Source organism: Triticum urartu, chromosome 4A (genome assembly GCF_056163025.1).
Source record: "Triticum urartu cultivar PI428250 chromosome 4A, HENAU_Tu73, whole genome shotgun sequence".
In the NCBI taxonomy this organism is placed as follows: Eukaryota; Viridiplantae; Streptophyta; class Magnoliopsida; order Poales; family Poaceae; genus Triticum; species Triticum urartu.
In genome coordinates, this window is record NC_141876.1 from 455,482,753 (window position 1) to 455,497,309 (window position 14,557).

The window sequence follows — 14,557 nt, forward strand, 5'->3', positions numbered from 1 at the left end:
TCTCGAACCCGTAGGGTCCGCACGCTTAACGTTCGATGACGATATGTATTGTGAGTTATGTGATTTGATGTACCGAAGGTTGTTTGGAGTCCCGAATGTGATCACGGACATGACGAGTAGTCTCAAAATGGTCAAGACATGAAGATTGATATATTGGAAGGTTATGTTTGGACACCGGAAAGGTTTCAGATTAGTTCAGGCATTTTCCGGAGTACCGGGGGGTTACCGGAACCCCCCGGGGGCTTAATGGGGCTACATGGGCTTTAGTGGAAGAGAGGAGGAGGCGACCAAGAGGTGGGGCGCGCCCCCCCAAGCCCAATCCGAATTGGGAAGGGGGTCGACCCCCCTTTCCTTTCTCTCCCTCTTCCCTTCCTCCCCCTCCTAGTTGGACTAGGAAAGGGGGGAACCTACTCCTAGTAGGAGTAGGATTCCCCCCTTGGGGCGCGACGTAGAAGGCCGGCCGACCCCCTCCTCCACTCCTTTATATACGGGGGAGGGGGGCACCCCATAGACAGACAATTTGATCTCTTAGCCGTGTGTGGTGCCCCCTCCATAGATTTCCACCTCAGTTATATTGTCATAGTGCTTAGGTGAAGCCCTGCGTCGGTAACTTCATCATCACCGTCACCATGCCGTCATGCTGACGAAATCTCCCTCGGCCTCAGCTGGATCTAGAGTTCGAGGACGTCACCGAGCTTAACGTGTGCAGATCGCGGAGGTACCGTGCGTTCGGTACTTGATCGGTTGGACCGTGAAGATGTTCGACTACATCAACCGCGTTACTTAACGCTTCTGCTTTCGGTCTATGAGGGTATGTAGACACACTCTCCCCTCTTGTTGCTATGCATCTCCTAGATAGATCTTGCGTGATCATAGGAATTTTTTTGAAATACTACATTCCCCAACATTGGCATCCGAGACAGGTCTATGCGTAGATGTTATATGCATGAGTAGAACACAAAGGAGTTGTGGGTGTGGGTATATACATATTGCTTGACGTCACTAGTTGTTTCTTGATTTGGCGGTATTGTTGGATAAAGCGGCCCAGACCGACATTACATGACCGCGTTCATGAGACTGGTTCTACCGACGTGCTTTGCACATAGGTGGCTGGCGGGTGTCAGTTTCTCCAACTTTAGTTGAGTCGGATTCAATGAACAAGGTTCTTTCTGAAGATCAAAAAGCAATCACTATACCGCGTTATGGTTTTTGCTGCGTCGGTAAGAACGGTTCTTGCTAAGCCCGTAGCAGCCACGTAAAACTTGCAACAACAAAGTAGAGGACGTCTAACTTGTTTTTGCAGGGCATGTTATGATGTGATATGGTCAAGACGTGATTATATAAATTATTGTATGAGATGATCATGTTTTGTAACATAGTTATCGGCAACTAGCAGGAGCCATATGGTTGTCGCTTTATTGTATGAAATGCAATCGCCATGTAATTGCTTTACTTTATCACTAAGCGATAGCGATAGTCGTAGAAGCAATAGTTGGCGAGACGATAACGATGCTACGATGGAGATCAAGGTGTCAAGCCGGTGACGGTGGTGATCATGACGGTGCTTTGGAGATGGAGATCAAAGGCACAAGATGATGATGGCCATATCATATCACTTATATTGATTGCATGTGATATTTATCCTTTATGCATCTTATTTTGCTTAGTATGACGGTAGCACTACAAGATGATCTCTCACTAAATTTCAAGGTACAAGTGTTCTTCCTGAGTATGCACCGTTGCTACAGTACGTCATGCCGAGACACCACGTGATGATCGGGTGTGATAAGCTCTACGTTGACATACAACGGGTGCAAGCCAGTTTTGCACAAGCAGAATACTCAGGTTAAACTTGACGAGCCTAGCATATGCAGATATGGCCTCAGAACACTGAGACCGAAAGGTCGAGCGTGAATCATATAGTAGATATGATCAACGTAGTGATGTTCACCATTGGAAACTACTCCATCTCACGTGATGATCGGACATGGTTTAGTTGATATGGATCACGTGATCACTTAGATGATTAGAGGGATGTCTATCTAAGTGGGAGTTCTTAAGTAATATGATTAATTGAACTTTAATTTATCATGAACTTAGTACCTGATAGTATTTTTCATATCTATGTTGTTGTAGATAAATGGCCCGTGCTGTTGTTCCGTTGAATTTTAATGCGTTCCTAGAGAAAGCTAAGTTGAAAGATGATGGTAGCAACTACACGGACTTGATCCGTAACTTGAGGATTATCCTCATTGCTGCACAGAAGAATTACGTCCTGGAAGCACCGCTAGGTGCTAGGCTTGCTGCAGATGCTACTGATGACGTTAAGAATGTCAGGCAGAGCAAAGCTGATGACTACTCGATAGTTCAGTGCGCCATGCTTTACGGCTTAGAACCGGGACTTCAACGACGTTTTGAATGTCATGAAGCATATGAGATGTTCCAGGAGTTGAAGTTAATATTTCAAGCAAATGTCCGGATTGAGAGATATGAAGTCTCCAATAAGTTCTATAGCTGCAAGATGGAGGAGAATAGTTCTGTCAGTGAACATATACTCAGAATGTCTGGGTACCACAATCACTTGACTCAGCTGGGAGTTAATCTTCTGGTTGATAGTGTCATTGACATAGTTCTTCAATCACTGCCACCAAGCTACAAACGCTTCATGATGAACTATAATATGCAAGGGATGGATAAGACAATTCCCGAGCTCTTCATGATGCTAAAGGCTGTGGAGGTAGAAATCAAGAAGGAGCATCAAGTGTTGATGGTCAACAAGACCACCAGTTTCAAGAAGAAGAGCAAAGGGAAGAAGGGGAACTTGAAGAAGAATGGCAAGCAAGTTTCTGCTCAAGTGAAGAAGCCCAAGTCTGGACCTAAGCCTGAGACTAAGTGCTTCTACTGCAAAGGGACTGGTCACTGGAAGCGGAACTACCCCAAGTATTTGGCAGATAAGAAGGATGGCAAAGTGAAAGGTATATTTGATATACATGTTATTGATGTGTACCTTACTAATGCTCGTAGTAGCACCTGGGTATTTGATACTGGTTCTATTGCTAATATTTGCAACTCGAAATAGGGGCTACGGATTAAGCGAAGATTAGCTAAGGACGAGGTGACGATGCACGTGGGAAATGGTTCGAAAGTCGATGTGATCGCCGTCGGCACGCTACCTCTACATCTACCTTTGAGATTAGTTTTAGACCTGAATAATTGTTATTTAGTGCCAGCGTTAAGCATGAACATTATATCTGGATCTTGTTTGAAGCGAGACGATTATTCATTTAAATCAGAGAATAATGGTTGTTCTATTTATATGAGTAATATCTTTTATGGTCATGCACCCTTGATGAGTGGTCTATTTTTACTAAATCTTGATAGTTGTGGTACACATATTCATAGTATTGAAGCCAAAAGATATAAGTTTAATAATGATAGTGCAACTTATTTGTGGCACTGTCGTTTAGGTCATATTGGTGTAAAGCGCATGAAGAAACTCCATGTTGATGGGCTTTTGGAATAACTTGATGCTTGCGAACCATGCCTCATGGGCAAGATGACTAAGACTCCATTCTCCAGAACAATGGAACGAGCAACAGACTTATTGGAAATAATACATACTAATGTATGTGGTCCGATGAGTATTGATGCTCGTGGAGGGTATCATTATTTTCTGACCTTCACATATGATTTGAGCAGATATGGATATATCTACTTGATGAAACATAAGTCTGAAACATTTGAAAAGTTCAAAGAATTTCAGAGTGAAGTGGAAAACCATCGTAACAAGAAAATTAAGTTTCTACGATCTGATCGTGGAGGTGAATATTTGAGTTATGAGTTTGGTCTTCATTTGAAACAATGCAGAATAGTTTTGCAACTCACCCCACCTAGAACACCACAACGTAATGGTGTGTCCGAACATCGTAACCGCACTTTATTAGATATGGTGCGGTCTATGATGTCTCTTACTGATTTACCGCTATCGTTTTGGGGTTATGCTTTAGAGACAGCTGCATTCACGTTAAATAGCGCACCATCAAAATCCGTTGAGACGACACCATATGAACTGTGGTTTGGCAAGAAACCAAGTTGTCATTTCTTAAAGTTTGGGGCTGCGATGCTTATGTGAGAAAGCTTCAACCTGATAAGCTCGAGCCCAAATCAGAGAAATGTGTCTTCATAGGATACCCAAAGGAGACTGTTGGGTACACCTTCTATCACAGATCTGAAGGCAAGATATTCGTTGCTAAGAATGGATCCTTTCTAGAGAAGGAGTTTCTCTCGAAAGAAGTGAGTGCGATGAAAGTAGAACTTGATGAGGTAATTGTACCTACTCCCTTATTGGAAAGTAGTTCATCACAGAAATCAGTTCCAGTGATTCGTACACCAATTAGTGAGGAAGCTAATGATGATGATCATGAAACTTCTGATCAAGTTACTACCGAACCTCGTGGGTCAACCAAAGTAAGATCCGCACCAGAGTGGTACGGTAATCCTGTTCTGGAAGTCATGTAACTTGACCATGACAAACCTACGAACTATGAGGAAGCGATGATGAGCCCAGATTCCGCAAAATGGCTTGAGGCCATGAAATCTGAGATGGGATCCATGTATGAGAACAAAGTATGGACTTTGGTTGACTTGCCCGATGATCGGCAAGCCATAGAGAATAAATGGATTTTCAAGAAGAAGACTGACGCTGACAGTACTGTTACTGTCTACAAAGCTCGACTTGTTACAAAAGGTTTTTGACAAGTTCAACGAGTTGACTACGATGAGACCTTCTCACCCGTAGCGATGCTTAAGTCTGTCCGAATCATGTTAGCAATTGCCGCATTTTATGATTATGAAATTTGGCAAATGGACGTCAAAACTGCATTCCTTAATGGACATATTAAAGAAGAGTTGTATATGATGCAACGAGAAGGTTTTGTCGATCCAAAAGGTGCTAACAAAGGTGTAAGCTCCAGTGATCCATTTATGGACTGGTGCAAGAATCTCGGAGTTGGAATATACGCTTTGATATTGTGATCAAAGCATATGGTTTTATACAGACTTTTGGAGAAGCCTGTATTTACAAGAAAGTGAGTGGGAGCTCTGTAGCATTTTTGATATTATATGTGGATGACATATTGTTGATTGGAAATGATACTGAATTTCTGAATAGCATGAAAGGATACTTGAATAAGAATTTTTCAATCGCAGACCTCGGTGAAGCTACTTATATATTGGGCATCAAGATCTATAGAGATAGATCAAGACGCTTAATTGGACTTTCACAAAGCACATACCTTGATAAAGTTTTGAAGAAGTTCAAAATGGATCAAGCAAAGAAAGGGTTCTTGCATGTGTTACAAGGTGTGAAATCGAGTCAGACTCAATGCCCGACCACTGCAGAAGATAGAGAGAAAATGAAAGTCATTCCCTATGCTTCAGCCATAGGTTCTTTCATGTATGCAATGCTGTGTACCAGACCCGATGTGTGCCTTGCTATTAGTTTAGCAGGGAGTTACCAATGTAATCCAGGAGTGGATCACTGGACAACACTCAAGAACATCCTGAAATACCTGAAAATGACTAAGGATATGTTTCTCGTTTGTGGAGGTGACAAAGAGCTCGTTGTAAACAGTTACGTCGATGCAAGCTTTGACACTGATCCAGATGACTCTAAGTCACAAAACGGATACGTATTTTTATTAAATGGTGGATCTGTCAGTTGGTGCAGTTCTAAGCAAAGCGTCGTGGCGGGATCTACGCGCGAAGCGGAATACATAGCTGCTTCGGAAGCAGCAAATGAAGGAGTCTGGATGAAGGAGTTCATATCCGATCTAGGTGTAATACCTAGTGCATCGGGTCCAATAAAAATCTTTTGTGACAATACTAGTGCAATTGCCTTGGCAAAGGAATCCAGATTTCACAAGAGAACCAAGCACATCAAGAGACGCTTTAATTCCATCCGCAATCAAGTCAAGGAAGGAGACATAGAGATTTGCAAGATACATACGAATCTGAATGTTGTAGACCCATTGACTAAGCCTCTCTCACGCGCAAAACATGATCAGCACCAAGACTCCATGGGTGTTAGAATCATTGCAATGTAATCTAGATTATTGACTCTAGTGCAAGTGGGAGACTGAAGGATATATGCCCTACATGCAATAATAAAGTTGTTATTTATATTTCCTTATCTCATGATGAATGTTTATTATTCATGCTAGAATTGTATTAACCGGAAACTTAGTACATGTGTGAATACATAGACAAACAGAGAGTCACTAGTATGCCTCTGAAGGAAATATGCCCTAGAGGCAATAATAAAGTTATTATTTATTTCCTTATTTCATGATAAATGTTTTTTATTCATGCTAGAATTGTATTAACCGGAAACATAATACATGTGTGAATACATAGACAAACAGAGTGTCACTAGTATGCCTCTACTTGACTAGCTCGTTAATCAAAGATGGTTATGTTTCCTAACCATGGACAAAGAGTTGTTATTTGATTAACAGGATCACATCATTAGGTGAATGATCTGATTGACATGACCCATTCCATTAGCTTAGCGCCCGATCGTTTAGTATGTTGCTATTGCTTTCTTCATGACTTATACATGTTCGTATGACTATGAGATTATGCAACTCCCGTTTGCCGGAGGAACACTTTGTGTGCTACCAAACGTCACAATGTAACTGGGTGATTATAAAGGTGCTCTACAGGTGTCTCCAAAGGTACATGTTGGGTTGGCATATTTCGAGATTAGGATTTGTCACTCCGATTGTCGGAGAGGTATCTCTGGGCCCTCTCGGTAATGCACATCACTTAAGCCTTGCAAGCATGGCAACTAATGAGTTAGTTGCGAGATGATGTATTACGGAACGAGTAAAGAGACTTGCCAATAACGAGATTGAACTAGGTATTGAGATACCGACGATCGAATCTCGGGCAAGTAACATACTGATGACAAAGGGAACAACGTATGTTGTTATGCGGTCTGACCGATAAAGATCTTCGTAGAATATGGAGCCAATATGGGCATCCAGGTCCCGCTATTGGTTATTGACCGGAGACGTGTCTCGGTCATGTCTACATTGTTCTCGAACCGTAGGGTCCGCACGCTTAAGGTTTCGATGACAGTTATATTATGAGTTTATGAGTTTTGATGTACCGAAGGAGTTCGGAGTCCGGGATGAGATCGGGGACATGACGAGGAGTCTCGAAATGGTCGAGACGTAAAGATCGATATATTGGACGACTATATTCGGACTTTGGAAAGGTTCTGAGTGATTCGGGTATTTTTCGGAGTACCGGAGAGTTACGGGAATTCGCCGGGAGAAGTATTGGGCCTTATTGGGCCATACGGGAAAGAGAGAGGGGCTGCCTAGGGCAGGCCGCGCGCCCCCCAAGGCCTAGTCCGAATTGGACTAGGGGGAGGGGCTGCACCCCTTCCTTGTTTCCTACTCCTACTACATGGAAGGACTCCTAGTTGGATTAGGAAAGGGGGAATCCTACTCCTGGTGGGAGTAGGACTCCCCTAGGGCGCGCCATAGAGAGGGCTGGCCCTCCCCTCCTCCACTCCTTTATATACAGGGGCAGGGGGCACCCCATAGACACACAAGTTGATCTTCGTGATCGTTCCTTAGCCGTGTGCGGTGCCCCCCTCCACCATATTCCACCTCGGTCATATTGTAGCGGTGCTTAGGCGAAGCCCTGTGGCGGTAGAACATCAAAATCGTCACCACGCCGTCGTGCTGATGGAACTCCTCCCCGACGCTTTGCTGGATCGGAGCCCGGGGATCGTCATCGAGCTGAACGTGTGCCAAGAACTCGGAGGTGCCGGAGTAACGGTGCTTGGATCGGTCGGATCGTGAAGACGTACGACTACATCAACCGCGTTGTCACAACGCTTTCGCTGTCGGTCTACAAGGGTACGTAGATCACACTCTCCCCTCTCGTTGCTATGCATCACCATGATCTTGCGTGAGCGTAGGAAATTTTTTGAAATTACTACGAAACCCAACAGTGGCATCCGAGCCTAGGTTTTATGTGTTGATGTTATATGCACGAGTAGAACACAAGTGAGTTGTGGGCGATATAAGTCATACTGCTTACCAGCATGTCATACTTTGGTTCGGCAGTATTGTTGGATGAAGCGGCCCGGACTGACATTACGCGTACGCTTACGCGAGACTGGTTCTACCGACGTGCTTTGCACACAGGTGGCTGGCGGGTGTCAGTTTCTCCAACTTTAGTTGAACCGAGTGTGGCTACACCCGGTCCTTGCGAAGGTTAAAACAACACCAACTTGACAAACTCTCGTTGTGGTTTTGATGCGCAGGTAAGAACGGTTCTTGCTAAAGCCGTAGCAGCCACGTAAAACTTGCAACAACAAAGTAGAGGACGTCTAACTTGTTTTTACAGGGCATGTTGTGATGTGATATGGTCAAGACGTGATGAGATATAAGTTGTTGTATGAGATGATCATGTTTTGTTGAAGTTATCAGCAACTGGCAAAATCCTTATGGTTGTCTCTCTATTGCATAAGATGCAAGCGTCCAATAATTGCTTTACTTTATCGCTATGCGATAGCAATAGTTGCAAGAGCAATTGTTGGCGAGACGACCACGTGACGACACATTGATATAGATCAAGATGATGGAGATCATGGTGTCATGCCGGTGACGATATAGATCATGATAGTACTTTGGAGATGGAGATCAAAGAAGCAAGATGATGATGGCCATATCATGTCACATATTTTGATTGCATATGATGTTTATCTTTTATACATCTTATTTTTGCTTAGTTTGATGGTAGCATTTTAAGATGATCTCTCACTAATTATCAAGAAGTGTTCTCCCTGAGTATGCACCATTGCGAAAGTTCTTCGTGCTGAGACACCACGTGATGATCGGGTGTGATAGGCTCTACGTTCAAATACAACGGGTGCAAAACAGTTGCACACGCGGAATACTCAGGTTATACTTGACGAGCCAAGCATATACAGATATGGCCTCGGAACATGGAGACCGAAAGGTCGAGCGTGAATCATATAGTAGATATGATCAACATAGTAATGTTCACCAATGAAACTGCTCCATCTCATGTGATGATCGGACATGGTTTAGTTGATTTGGATCACGTGATCACTTAGAGGATTAGAGGGATGTCTATCTAAGTGGGAGTTCTTAAGTAATATGATTAATTGAACTTAAATTTATCATGAACTTAGTCCTGGTAGTATTTTGCAAATTATGTTGTAGATCAATAGCTCACGTTATTGCTTTCATATGTTTATTTTGATATGTTCCTAGAGAAAAACTGTGTTGAAAGATGTTAGTAGCAATGATGCGGATTGGATCCGTGATCTGAGGTTTATCCTCATTGCTGCACAGAGGAATTATGTCCTTGATGCACCGCTAGGTGATAGACCTATTGCAGGAGCAGATGCTGACGTTATGAACGTTTGGCTAGCTAAATATGATGACTACTTGATAGTTTAGTGCACCATGCTTAACGACTTAGAATCGGGACTTCAAAGACGTTTTGAACATCATGGACCATATGAGATGTTCCAGGAGTTGAAGTAAATATTTCAAGCAAATACCCGAGTTGAGAGATATGAAGTCTCCAACAAGTTCTATAGCTAAAAGATGGAGGAGAATCGCTCAACTAGTGAGCATGTGCTCAGATTGTCTGGGTACTACAATCGCTTGAATCAAGTGGGAGTTAATCTTCCAGATAAGATAGTGATTGACAGAATTCTCTAGTCACCATCACCAAGTTAGTAGAACTTCGTGATGAACTATAGTATGCAAGGGATGACGAAAACGAATCCCGAGCTTTTCATGATGATGAAATCGATGAAGGTAGAAATCAAGAAAGAGCATCAAGTGTTGATGGTTGACAAGATCACTAGTTTCAAGAAAAGGGAAAAGGGAAGAAGGGGAACTTCAAGAAGAACGGCAAGCAAGTTGCTGCTCAAGTGAAGAAGCCCAAGTCTGGTCCTAAGCCTGAGACTAAGTGCTTCTACTGCAAAGGGACTGGTCACTGGAAGCGGAACTGCCCCAAGTATTTGGCGGATAAGAAGGATGGCAAAGTGAACAAAAGTATATTTGATATACATGTTATTGATGTGTACTTTACTAGTGTTTATAGCAACCCCTCAGTATTTGATACTGGATCAGTTGCTAAGAGTAGTAACTCGAAACAGGAGTTGCAGAATAATCAGAGACTAGTTAAGGGTGAAGTGACGATGTGTGTTGGAAGTAGTTCCAAGATTGATATGATCATCATCGCACCCTCCCCTATACTTTCGGGATTAGTGTTGAACCTAAATAAGTGTTATTTGGTTTTTGCATTGAGCATGAATATGATTTGATCATGTTTATTGCAATACGGTTATTCATTAAAGTCAGAGAATAATTGTTGTTCTGTTTACATGAATAAAACCTTCGATGGTCATACACCCAATGAAACAAGTTCATTGGATCTCGATCGTAGTGATACACATATTCATAATGTTGAAACCAAAAGATGCGAAGTTAATAATGATAGTGCAACTTATTTGTGGCACTGCCGTTTAGGTCATATTGGTGTAAAGCGCATGAAGAAACTCCATGCTGATGGGATTTTGAAATCACTTGATTATGAATCACTTGGTGCTTGCGAACCATGCCTTATGGGCAAGATGACTAAAGACTCCGTTCTCCGGAACAATGGAGCGAGCAACTGACTTATTGGAAATAATACATACTGATGTATGCGATCCGATGAGTGTTGAAGCTCGCGGCGGGTATCGTTATTTTCTGACCTTCACATATGATTTGAGCAGATATGGGTATATCTGCTTGATGAAACATAAGTCTGAAACATTTGAAAAGTTCAAAGAATTTCAGAGTGAAGTGGAAAATCATCGTGACAAGAAAATAAAAGTTTCTACGATATGATCGCAAAGGTAAAATATTTGAGTTACGAGTTTGGTCTTCAATTAAAACAATGTGAAATAGTTTCACTACTCACGCCACCTGGAACACCATAGTGTAATGGTGTGTCCGAACGTCATAACCGTACTTTATTAGATATAGTGCGATCTATGATGTCTCTTACCGATCTACCACTATCGTTTTGGGGTTATGCATTAGAGACAGCTGCATTCACGTTAAATAGGGCACCATCTAAGTCCGTTGAGACGACACAATCTGAACTGTGGTTTGGCAAGAAACCAAAGTTGTTGTTTCTTAAAGTTTGGGGTTGTGATGCTTATATGAAAAAGTTTCATCCTAATAAGCTCAAACCCAAATCGGAGAAATATGTCTTCATAGGATACCCAAAGGAGACTGTTGGGTACACCTTCTATCACAAATCCGAAGGCAAGACTTTTGTTGCTAAATTCGGAGTTTTTCTAGAGAAGGAGTTTCTCTCGAAAGAAGTGAGTGGGAGGAAAGTAGAACTTGATGAAGTAACTGTACCTGCTCCCTTATTGGAAAGTAGTTCATCACAGAAATCTGTTCCTGTGACTACTACACCAATTAGTGAGGAAGCTAATGATGATGATCATGTAACTTCAGATCAAGTTACTACCAAATCTCGTAGGTAAACCAGAGTGAGATCCGCACCAGAGTGGTACGGTAATCCTGTTCTGGAAGTCATGTTACTAGACCATGACGAACTTGCGAACTATGAGGAAGCGATGATGAGCCCAGATACTGCGAAATGGTTTGAGGCCATGAAATCTGAGATATGATCCATGTATGAGAACAAAGTATGGACTTTGGTTGACTTTCCCGATGATCGGCAAGCCATAGAAAATAAATGGATCTTCAAGAGGAAGACGGACATTGATAGTAGTGTTACTATCTACAAAGCTAGAATTGTCGCAAAAGGTTTTCGACAAGTTCAAGGTGTTGACTATGATGAGATTTTCTCACTCGTATCTATGCTTAAGTCTGTCCGAATCATGTTAGCAATTGCCGCATTTTATGAAATCTGGCAAATGGATAAACAAAACTGCATTCCTTAATGGATTTACTAAAGAAGAGTTGTATACGATGCAACTAGAAGGTTTTGTCGATCCTAAAGGTGTTAACTAAATATGCAAGCTCCAGCGATCCATCTATGGACTGGTGCAAGAATCTCAGAGTTGGAATATATGCTTTGATAAGTTGATCAAAGCATATAGTTTTATACAGACTTGCGGTGAAGCCTCTATTTACAAGAAAGTGAGTGGGAGCACTACAACATTTCTGATAAGTATATGTGAATGACATATTGTTGATCGGAAATAATGTAGAATTATTCTGCAAAGCATAAAGGAGTGTTTGAAAGGAGTTTTTCAAAGAAAGACCTCGGTGAAGCTGCTTACATATTGAGTATCAAGATCTATAGAGATAGATCAAGACACTTGATAAGTTTTTTCAATGAGTACATACCTTGACAAGATTTTGAAGTAGTTCAAAATGGAACAGTCAAAGAAAAGGTTTCTTGCCTGTGTTACAAGGTGTGAAGTTGAGTAAGACTCAAAGCCCGACCACGGCAGAAGATAGAAAGAGAATGAAAGTCATTCCCTATGCCTCAGTCATAGGTTCTATAAAGTATGCCATGCTGTATACCAGATCTATTGTATGCCCTACCATTGAGTTTGGCAAGGGAGTACGATAGTGATCTAGGAGTAGATCACTGGACAACGGTCAAAATTATCCTTAGTGGAATAAGGATATGTTTCTCGATTATGGAAGTGAAAAAAGGTTCGTCGTAAAGGGTTACGCCGATGCAAGTTTTGACACTAATCTAGATGACTCTAAGTCTCGGTCTAGATACATATTGAAAGTGGGAGCAATTAGCTAGAGTAGCTCCATGCAGAGCATTGTTGACATAGAAATTTGCAAAATACATGCGGATCTGAATGTGGCAGACCCGTTGACTAAGATTCTCTCACAAGCAAAACATGATCAGACCTTAGTACTCCTTGGGTGTTAATCACATAGCGATGTGAACTAGATTACTGAATCTAGTAAACCCTTTGGGTGTTGGTCACATGGCGATGTGAACTATGGGTGTTAATCACATGATGATGTGAACTATCGATGTTAATCACATGGTGATGTGATCTAGATTATTGACTCTAGAGCAAGTGGGAGACTGAAGGAAATATGCCCTAGAGGCAATAATAAAGTTATTATTTATTTCCTTATTTCATGATAAATGTTTATTATTCATGCTAGAATTGTATTAACCGGAAACATAATACATGTGTGAATACATAGACAAATAGAGTGTCACTAGTATGCCTCTACTTGACTAGCTCGTTAATCAAAGATGGTTATGTTTCCTAACCATGGACAAAGAGTTGTTATTTGATTAACGGGATCACATCATTAGGTGAATGATCTGATTGACATGACCCATTCCATTAGCTTAGCACCCGATCATTTAGTATGTTGCTATTGCTTTCTTCATGACTTATACATGTTCCTATGACTATGAGATTATGCAACTCCCATTTGCCGGAGGAACACTTTGTGTGCTACCAAACGTCACAACGTAACTGGGTGATTATAAAGGTGCTCTACAGGTGTCTCCAAAGGTACATGTTGGGTTGGCGTATTTCGAGATTAGGATTTGTCACTCCGATTGTCGGAGAGGTATCTCTGGGCCCTCTCGGCAATGCACATCACTTAAGCCTTGCAAGCATTGCAACTAATGAGTTAGTTGCGAGATGATGTATTACGGAACGAGTAAAGAGACTTGCCGGTAACGAGATTGAACTAGGTATTGAGATACCGACGATCGAATCTCGGGCAAGTAACATACCGATGACAAAGGGAACAATGTATGTTGTTATGCGGTCTGACCGATAAAGATCTTCGTACAATATGTAGGAGCCAATATGGGCATCCAGGTCCCGCTATTGGTTATTGACCGGAGACGTGTCTCGGTCATGTCTACATTGTTCTCGAACCGTAGGGTCCGCACGCTTAAGGTTTCGATGACAGTTATATTATGAGTTTATGAGTTTTGATGTACCGAAGGAGTTCGGAGTCCGGGATGAGATCGGGGACATGACGAGGAGTCTCGAAATGGTCGAGACGTAAAGATCGATATATTGGACGACTATATTCGGACTTCGGAAAGGTTCTGAGTGATTCGGGTATTTTTCGGAGTACCGGAGAGTTACGGGAATTCGCCGGGAGAAGTATTGGGCCTTATTGGGCCATACGGGAAAGAGAGAGGGGCTGCCTAGGGCAGGCCGCGCGCCCCCCAAGGCCTAGTCCGAATTGGACTAGGGGGAGGGGCTGCACCCCTTCCTTGTTTCCTACTCCTACTACATGGAAGGACTCCTAGTTGGATTAGGAAAGGGGGAATCCTACTCCTGGTGGGAGTAGGACTCCCCTAGGGCGCGCCATAGAGAGGGCCGGCCCTCCCCTCCTCCACTCCTTTATATACGGGGGCAGGGGGCACCCCATAGACACACAAGTTGATCTTCGTGATCGTTCCTTAGCCGTGTGCGGTGCCCCCCTCCACCATATTCCACCTCGGTCATATTGTAGCGGTG